The sequence below is a fragment of the Nematolebias whitei genome, chromosome 23 (assembly GCF_014905685.2).
Source record: "Nematolebias whitei isolate Nwh7 chromosome 23, NemWhi1, whole genome shotgun sequence".
Lineage (NCBI taxonomy): Eukaryota > Metazoa > Chordata > Actinopteri > Cyprinodontiformes > Rivulidae > Nematolebias > Nematolebias whitei.
The window spans coordinates 7024221-7034013 of record NC_056520.1 but is presented as its reverse complement, the minus strand read 5'-3'; the positions used below and the strand labels follow the sequence as shown (position 1 = coordinate 7034013).

Below are 9793 nucleotides of genomic sequence, written 5' to 3'. Positions count from 1 at the left end.
ATCCATCCATCCATCCATCCATCCATCCATCCATCCATCCATCTTCCTCTCGGGGGCAGCAGCTTGAGCAGGGAGGTCCAGACGTCTCTTTCCTCTTCCAGCTCCTCTGGGAGGACTCAAAGTTGTTCCCAGACCAACTGAGAGACATAGTCTCGCCAGCGTGTCCTGGGTCTTCTCCGGGGTCTCCTCACTGTTGGATATGCCCGAAGCACCTCCCTAGGGAGGTGTCCAAGGAGCATCCTTACCAGATGTCTAAACCACTTCAACTGGCTCCTCTCAATATGGAGCAGCAGCAGTTCTACTTCAAGTCTCTCCTGATAACTGAACTTCTCACTCTATCTCTACGGGACAGTCCAGCTACCCTGCAGAGGAAACTCACTTCAACCGCCTGTATCCACGATCTCATTCTATCGGTCACTACCCAGAGTTCATGAACATAGGTGAGGGTAGGAACGTAGACCGACCGGTAAACGGAGCTTTGCCATAATTTACCTTTTTTTCCCCTCATTCTCTATATCTTTCATGAAACGAACAAAGTTTATTGGCAATAAAATCATGCTAAGTTAGAAACGATGATAAGTGGTACACTGATGCCCCTGTTGCTGAGGGATTTGAATAGTGAATGTTTTTAGTTTTTGAAATTGTGTTTTTCTAGACTGGAATTGAGCACCAATTCAACTTTAGTAGGTAGGAGATACTGTGGAGAAGAACAGGAGCAGTTTTATTTTTCTTGTCCGAGGCAGCGCAGGTTGACGGATCCTGGTGAGTGGAGGGAGCAATTTTATCCATCACCAGGGGCGGAGCCAGGGGGTGGCTAGTGGTGGCCTTGGCCATTATAGATTAATCTTGGGCCACCACAAACAGTTGAGGAAATTGTACTTTAATGCGATATAAAAATTACAATGCATAATTTCATTAATTGTTAGGGATGGTCAATTTACATATACATATGGTGGTGGCCATCTTGGATTTTGATGTGGCAGCCCAGTTTTTGATAGTGATGTAGCCGCACACTAAAATGAACGTTGATTCCTCACTTATTTTTCTAGTTATCGGCTCACAAGATGGACAGAAGAGCTAACGGATGGAGGTTAGTTCCAGTTCCCCTCTTCTCTTTGCGACCGAGAACAAAAAAACCCTCATTTTTTGTTGTGATTTCTGTCAAAGTAAACAAGAACAGGTTTGCACTTTGCAATTTAAGATGGCTACCACACCTAAGGAACTTTAGTAAACACAAAAATGGCTATGACATTTTCAGAAATTTATTACCGCTGGAACATCTACACAAAATTAATTTCTGGAGTGAACACAATTTAAGTTAATCAACTTAAACCAGCATGAAAATGGTTTTAATTTAGTCAAAATTGCGAAATGATTCTTAACACATTGACGTATTTTTACTCGCCTATTGTTTCTTGCATTGAGTCGGCCACTGTTACACTACAAGACATTACTGCCTAGAAATATTCACACATTTTTGACAGAAAAATAGAGCAGAAACCAGAAAGTTCCTGGAAAAATTTTGATGGAAAGTGCCACATTTGGACCATTTCAAAATTTAGATTTGACAGTAATATGTGTTGGGGTTCGCTCTCAGCTACCAGTACAACAAATTTCAGCTCAATATGGCAACAAATCGACAAGGTAGTCATTTTTTTCTCTTAAGGTATGGTGGCCATCTTGGATTTTTAATTTGGATTCAGTATGTGATGGAGAACATTCTCAGCTATAACTTCACCAAATTTCAGCTCCGTATGTGTAAAAATTGCCATATACATATAGCTTTAGTGGCCATCTTGAATTTTTATTTGTTTGAATTCAGCATTTATTAGGCATCAAATATGAACTTAATATCTCTAAAAATGACTGGTTTATAGTACTTTTCCTTTATAGCTCAGAAGGCCAGCTTGAATTTTTGATTTACAATCAGTCTGTTACCAGTACACTAAATTTCAGCTCAAGATCTCAAAGAACGACCGAGTTAAAGTCAATTTTGAGTTTCTGAGGTAGCTGTGGCAGCCATCTTGAACCAAAATGGCTCCCGAAGTTAATCCGTGTTTTAGTCAGAGACCTCTTCACTCTAGATCACGTGACCTCACCGCTGTAGTTAGAGGCTGTTAAGAGTTCTGTCTGTGTTTTTCAATGAGTAAAACGGCATCTCTGGTTACAAATTGCATAGCCATGGTAACTCGAAACGCCAGTAAAAGTAACAGACATCACGGCGTCGAGCAGATGAACCTGACACGACGACTACTTTGGGTTTTGTGTGCAGGCCTCGGCTCCACCGGAGCATTGAAAGAACGTAGCTCTGGCCGGCTCAAACGACGGTGTTTTGTTGCAGAGACGCTAAAAGAAACCGACAATCGGAAGCAGAGGTACGAAGAGGAGATGCTTCACGCGACGCCATGCTGGCGGCCGGCCGTTTGGTATGCAGCGTGTAAAACCTCCTCCATCAGCGCTGACATCCCGGGCAGAGGAATTATGGTGAGAGATGATTGCATCATGACTGTAATTGTAAATGTAAATCCTGCAGTGCGGCCTCACTTTCTCTTTTTTTTTTTTTTTTTTGTGCATAGCGATGAGTTGCCCAAACAAAATTTACATTCCACTTCATATCGTGCGGCGACTGCATTACTCTGACAAACAATAACCACTGACAAATGAATAACATAAAAGGAGATGATTAACTCCAGAAAAGCAATCTGGGCAGATAATTTACGCCGCGCTCGTGCGCTGCACTATCCCAGGCGGCAACAGCTTTTTTCTTTTTCTATTTTTTATTTTTTTTCCCAGCGTATACATGGCAGCAAAGATTAATAACGTGCATGGTTAGTGTGCACGGATACAAATATATCCACTTGTTTTTTGCCATTCGAACAACACCAGCCTCAGTGTAAACATCTTTTATTAAATCACAGCCGGAAAAACTTTGAGATTCAAGTTTCAGCGTAGCTACTCGTCATCAAACCTCTGCAGATAGAAAATAAACTCTAACATAATAACAGCACGGTAATTAAGGTTGTATAATCACTTGTGTCTAGTGATTATACCGATGCACCGACATAATGGAAGGTGCGGTTTATCCCCTTCAGGATGAGACTCCAGAGGAATCCATCTCAGGCAGACGGGCGGGAAGACTCAACGCTGCATTGATACAACAAGCGCAATTAGCATACACAAATAGCTTTGTGCCGTGGCTCATATTTCATCAGACAAAGAGGTAAATGAGCTAACAAAGTTTGATCAATTTAGTCTAATTACAGAAGCTAATTGATGCTTTTCTCTTTGAATTGCTCTTCCTGTCAGCGCCGCGTCACGTTCGGTGCTGCGTTCAGGGTACATGATCTTTGAAGACCGGAAGGCAGAATGGAAAGTCGTCGCTTTCTGAAACTATCGCAGGTTTTTATTGGAAGTTCAATTTTGCTTGATTTAAAGACCTTAAGCTATCAAGGGAGTTATGTCCAGAAGGCTATGTTGGTGCTAAGATGGTCTCTGGGCCACGCCCTCTCCTCCAGTGCCCGCCCTCTCCCTCATCGACGGTCATGTCAAACTGGTTCAAAACACCAAAGTCCATGCTCAAAACCTTGTCAACAAAGTAACGCATGATCTTCAATGAGATTGTTGGCAGTCAGGGAATGTGTCGAGCTACTACAACCAATACAGCTTAATCTGTAGATTTTACTGTTAGTAAATCGATTAGCTGTGGTGACCATCTTGAATTGCAGTGGTGGCCACAGTTCTGCTAATCGCGGAGCTAACTTTCCATGTAGCAGATTAGCATTTTTGCTAACTTTGAAAACTTTTAGCGGAATTAGCTCCCGTTAAATTTAAATCCGGTAAACTCAAGTCTGTTAGTTTTTATTTAAGGAGTTCTCCGCACACCAAAATCATTCATTACAGTGGTGATTTTTACAGATGCTATGCTCACACCTCCCGTAAATGGTCTCTGACTCGTGGTTCATCAGTTTACAGCCAATAACGGAGACGTTAAAGTAAATGAAGCCAAACCAAACCAGAACAGGAAAATAACGTGAAAAACCCATTTTCACACGCAGAAACATCTTAAACAGTCAGAAACGTTGCACACAAAATTCTTACCCAGCATGCTTTGCAACGCTTACACTGCCTCTGGGACGTGACTCTCTCACACACATTTCACACACTTTAATACAAATATATTTATTACAGAGAAAATATTAATGGTGACGCACAGCAACTTTGTCGTTAGTTTATAAAAGTATAAGCACAAAGAGGATCGCCAAAGTGAGTTAATTTATTAAAGTAGATTTAAAAAAGGCCTTCGACACTATTCACCACATCATTCTTGGAAAACTGAATAAATATGGCATTAGAGAATTAGCACTACAGTGGGTATGTAGTTATTTGAATAATAGAAGACAGTTTGTACAGGTAAACAACGTAATATCAGAATTTTGAGGTAATGGATGTGGATGGAGTTCCTCAGGGCTCTGTGTTGGAACCAAAGTTGTTTGTTTTGTATGTGAATGATCTGGTTGATGTGTCAAGACTTTTGAAGTGTGTTTTTTTAATATTTTTTAACAGTAGTAAAATTCATAGAGTTGACAAAATAATTTTTTGGTGTTATTGATGAGAAGCTGCCATGGAAATCTCATATAAATTAAGAATAAAAACAGCAAAATCAATTGCATTACTGTATAAAGTAAAAGAGTTTTTGAATGAAAAAGCTTTGTATATATTGTAAAATGTCACGATTGTTTCATATTTAATCTATTGTAATGAAGTTTGGGGAAAAGCATGCAAAACAATTACAAATCCTATTTTCATTTTACAAAAAAAAAAAAAGAGCTATAAAAATTATTAGTAGGAAGTGCTATGGTCACCCAACAAATATATTGTTTCATCGGTTGAAATTATAAAAATTTTATGATTTGGTTGAATATATTACAAGTCATTTATAAAGATCATAAAAATATTACCCCCAAATATTCAATCAAAAACTGTTAAAAAAAGAGAGACATTATAAGTTTAGGGAATGGAAATGTTTGTAAAACCTCCATTTAGAACTGGTCTGAAGGAACTGCGTTGCCTTGATATCACCATAAAAATGTCTAAAACAATTTATATGTTTAAAAAGATGATTAAGTTAAAATTGTTGGGAAAGTATAGTACCATGTGAAGGATATCTAATATTGTTTGTTTTCACTTTGGAGATTGTTCAATCCTAAGTTGTTTGTTTTGTAGTTATTTTATATACTTTTAAATAAGGGGCAGATATAAGAATATTTTTCTTCTTTCTGCACCCTTTTCATTCAATGTTTTTTTTTAATTATTATTAATGAATTTGTATTTTTCTTTTAAATGAATGAATAAATTAATTTAAAAAAAGTAAACGACATGAGGGAGACGTCCGACACACATTGAATGCATCACTCTGCTTCAGCAGAGCAGAGTTCTGCTCCGCCTCTTTGGTTCTGATGGACCAGATTAATTTCTGAAAGCTCAACTCTGAACCAGACATGGACACTGGATGATAAAAGTTAGCGCTTGCTTTAGCTTTAGCTTCCGATATTTATCTGTTAAGCTGTCAAGCGTAGCAAAGCAATTGTTTTAGTTAGCGAATTAGTGGTTGGCACTGTTTTGATTTGGCACTACACAATTACTCTGAGCTCAAAGATGTTGGGAGTAACCCTTTGTTACACCTCATTTTAGCATGTGTCTAAAGACTGGTCATCACAGCTGGTGGGTATTAGCTAGAACTTAAATCAGTTTTAGAGATGAGCAACTATTTCCTGATGTGATAAATGAGTCACAAAGCCTTCTCTGAATACTAACAGATGGAGTACAATTTTGCTATTGAGTGAGATCGCACGTTATTTTCAAGGTTTGACCAAAATGACAAAAACTCGGCCATTTTTCAGCACAAGATGATCTTAGTGTAAAAGTCTGATAAAGGTGGAGGGCGGTATGAATTTTAAGAATTATTTCTGTTCTCTATAATAGAGCCAAAGCAGCCAGCAGAGGGAACAAATGTATCCACAACAAGGGGTGGAGTTAGGGAGTGGCCTATGGTGGCCTTGGCCACAATATATTATTCTTGAGCCACCCCAACGACCATCAAAATTAAGCAGTATAAAAAGTATAAAGCATAGTTTATTCATATTATTCATGTGACCATTAGGCTACTGTATATATAGATTGACATAGCAACCCAATGTTCAAAAGAAACTCTACTTACAACTCAAAGCATCTACTTACAGAAATGGAAGTTGACGCGTTGCATATTATTCAAGTTATCCAGCTCTCAAAGTTTAACTATGTACATATATGGCGACAGCCATGTTGAATTTTGATGTGGGGACCCTTGTCTTGGTTTTCAACAGTGACCGTTCTTACGCCTAGCTGCAGCTACAAACCAAAACAGAAGTCGGTCCATCACCTATTATTCAAGTTATCCATTATTCAAGTTATCCAGCGCACAAGATGAACCAGATGGACTGTACTTTTAAGTCCCCTGTTTGCTCCGCATTTGGGGGCAATAAAGGAAAAACACGAAGAGGGCTCTACATGGTAACACATCAGTCGATCTAATGTAATAACGCCAGCTGAGAGACAGTAAAAACTAAGATATGAAGACTGTATTTCAAACGTATAAGAAATATTCCTGCAATCCACAAGTATCGACATGCTCACCGTCCTTGCCCCCCCCCCACACACACACACACACTCTCTGCAGAATGTTGGTGTCATTATTCAATTCAATTCAAATTCAATTCAATTCAAAAATACTTTATTAATCCCAGAGGGAAATTAAGTGTTCTCGTAGCTCATCATCCTGGTTTCGTTCAAGAGTTGTTATAGATGCTGAGCTGTGGGCAGGAAGGATCTCCTGCAGCGAATTCAAAGAATCTGGCCACAGATACTGATCCATCCACCTGGATCCAGCTTGCTGTCAGATCTGGTGGGCCTCTCGGTCCTCCTGGGTAGCAGGACTGCCCAACTGCTGGGTAGAATTCCTCCCTGAGCGATGGTCACTCCTCCCAGCAGTCTGCCGAGCTTCTCGTCAGCACGGACAGCTAGCTTACGATGTCGGGGGATGATCCTGGTCCTCCCGTTGTCAAAAGCTGAGTTTCCCACCAGCTCCATGATCTTGGTGGTCAGGAACTCGAGCACAGCCCCCAGGTTGATGGAAATTCATTCACGGTGCCTCCTTTTCAACTCCTTCAGGGCTGTAGCTGATGTATTTGAGCTTTTGATATGCTAATCAGCTGCTCCTGGTTGTTAAAAAAACACCTTGTCGCCATGGTTACGCATCATAACAAATGCCCAAAAGTAAAAAGGTTTCTATAAAAATCCTTCCAGCTGCACAGCATCCAATACCAGAGGAAGTAATCATCTGGAAAAAAAAAGCGATTTACATCCAGAAAAAAGTGGAATTAAAGTTTTCAAAAGCAAAAACACAGAATGAAAGTTACAGAGCTGCTCCAACATGCAGCCACCCCGAGCGGCGCAATTCTAGAACATGTGCTTATGTGCAAGATTTTTTTTTCATTATCACGCTGTTGACCTTCTACCAAAGATTAAGAGCGTGTAAGGATTTTTTTTTTGTCTCCAAACCCTGTGTCATTTTTCACCACTTTTTATGACTGTCCAAACAGGTCTCACTTGTAAATGAGTCTTCAAAGCTCAATGTGATTTATTTGTATGAATAAAGGTTGAATGAATGATGTAAAACAATAATGTCCATGGAAAACGTTAAAAATTGGTCATAAAGTACAGCTTGTCAGTGTTTTGGCAACAAGACCCCTTCCATTTTCTCCAAAATTTCCCTCCATACCAAAAAAAAGGTGATTGGCAGCTCTAATTAACTCAGAGCCCAATTACATGGAAAGGGGTGTGCTGTATATGGGCCCGGTTACGTGTCCATTTCCCCAGGAATAAGGACTCTGGGAGCTGCTGGCCTTGCAGAGCCAGCCAAGCCTGGCTCCAAACCACAGAGGTATTCTCTTTTCCTGTCACTTCTCATTGCCGTGAAGCCGGCACTCTCGCTTTCGAGCGAGGAAGGCTTGCAAACAGGCAGTGGAGAGGAAAATTCAAAAAACCATAAACTGGCTTTTACATTCAGAAAAACAAGAATGCACACGGAAGACGAATTTACCCAAACCTTTTCATTTAAGCCACACGCATGAATGCTCGGCACGAGTATCGGAGCGCATCGAGCCACCGATTTTTAAATAAACCAAATTCCAGAGGCGCTTTATCTCATATCCCTAAGACAACAACAACGGGTGAACGCTAACATTAATAATGCAGATCCAATCAGAGTGGTTAGTCTTATCTACTTATAGAAAATGAAGCCCATAACGCGCTGCTGCAAGAATGCTAAAAAGCAATTACTGCTCTCAGCTTTAGTGAGCCCCAAATTAACGAGGGGATGTCAGGCAATGGGAAGGGGGAGGCTTGAGTAAAAGTACTGGAGGGTTAATTTGTTTGGAGTATTGGAAAGTAAAAACGTTCTCCAAAGACCAACTATTTGACAAAGCTGGGACTTGCAACAATGCGAGTGACCCTAATAGAAAAACAGAACGAAAACACAAATTGTCCGTACAATTTGCATACTAATTACTGTATACGGGTGTAGCCAACTTCTTCTAAAGGAACTGTTTCCTTATTTGAATGTCAGTTAAAAGGCTGCAGTATATGGTGCTACACTGATAGCAAGTTTGCATACTCTGCTTCAGCGTTCGAGAACATTTTATTCTCTGGATGTCGAGATAACGCCCGCTCAAACGAGTCAGCCACTTGTAGGAGCATCCCTCACGCTAGGACCATGAGGGGGCCGGAGGAGGTCAACTTTCAAGTGGGGGGCATCAAGTCAGGGATAAAGCCTTCCCAGGGTCCCCTGGCTCTGAAGCTTAGGCTGCGCACACAGAGCTGAGCAAAAGTGAGTTTCTATGTGGGAGGGGGGCGGGTTGCATTGAAAGGTCAAGAATCAGCCCACATCCTCCTTCAGACGCAGGACAGGAGTGAAGCGATTTGTAGGAGGAAAACTGCAAAACAAAACAAAAAAAAACAGATAAAGTAACAGCATGCATGCTCTGCTGTAAAGCATTTATTTACAAGAAAATTGAAAAATTTGTCAATTTTCTCCAGTCTCCTTTGATTATCGGAAATAAACGTTGAACCATAAGCACACAAAACTATACGGAATGTTTTACACTCACAATCCCCCTTTTTTTTTTTAAATCAAATGACTGCTTTAACACCACATAGCTCTTCCAAGCGCAACAAAACCTGAGGCAAGGACTGCTGAAAAAAAAAACCTAAGGTATGAAACAAAGCAACAGTGGCCAGGCCAGACCGCATAAAAAGAGGAAAGTGGTTTACAGAAGAAGCGGCAACAACTTAAAGACTGGGTCCCCAAAGGGTCAAGACCCAAATACTTATACTCATGTCTTCCATGATCTTTGTTGACGGGGGAACGGACACATGTCAGTGTTGCATGCTGTTTGTACCAACAGTTTTTGAGAGCGGGGTGGGGGGAGGGATCAGTATGTGGGAAACGAGAGATGGTACATCTGTATTGCATGACGCTAGCTAGCTTAGTGCTACGTCAGTGCTGGCAGTTGTTGTCAGGGGTGTGTGTTTGGTAAGCAGGGTGCGTGGTTCTGTTGACATGGCGGGGGTGCCCTAGGGGAAACACGGATAAATAAAATTAAACATAAAGTGCACAGCATTTCCCCCATTTTTGGTAACTCATTTAACACGCTTCAGACTTTCTAAGTCTTAAAGTAATTTGTTATAAGTGGTGCAA

The 9793-nt window shown here is 40.6% G+C and overlaps 1 protein-coding gene across 1 annotated transcript in view; it reads right to left on the bottom strand.

Moving 5' to 3' along the window:
• LOC119428779 (interleukin-1 receptor accessory protein-like 1) overlaps positions 1-9793 on the bottom strand; it is a 229821-nt gene that overhangs the window by 101816 nt on the left and 118212 nt on the right. The gene's annotated exons all lie outside the window — the stretch shown is intronic.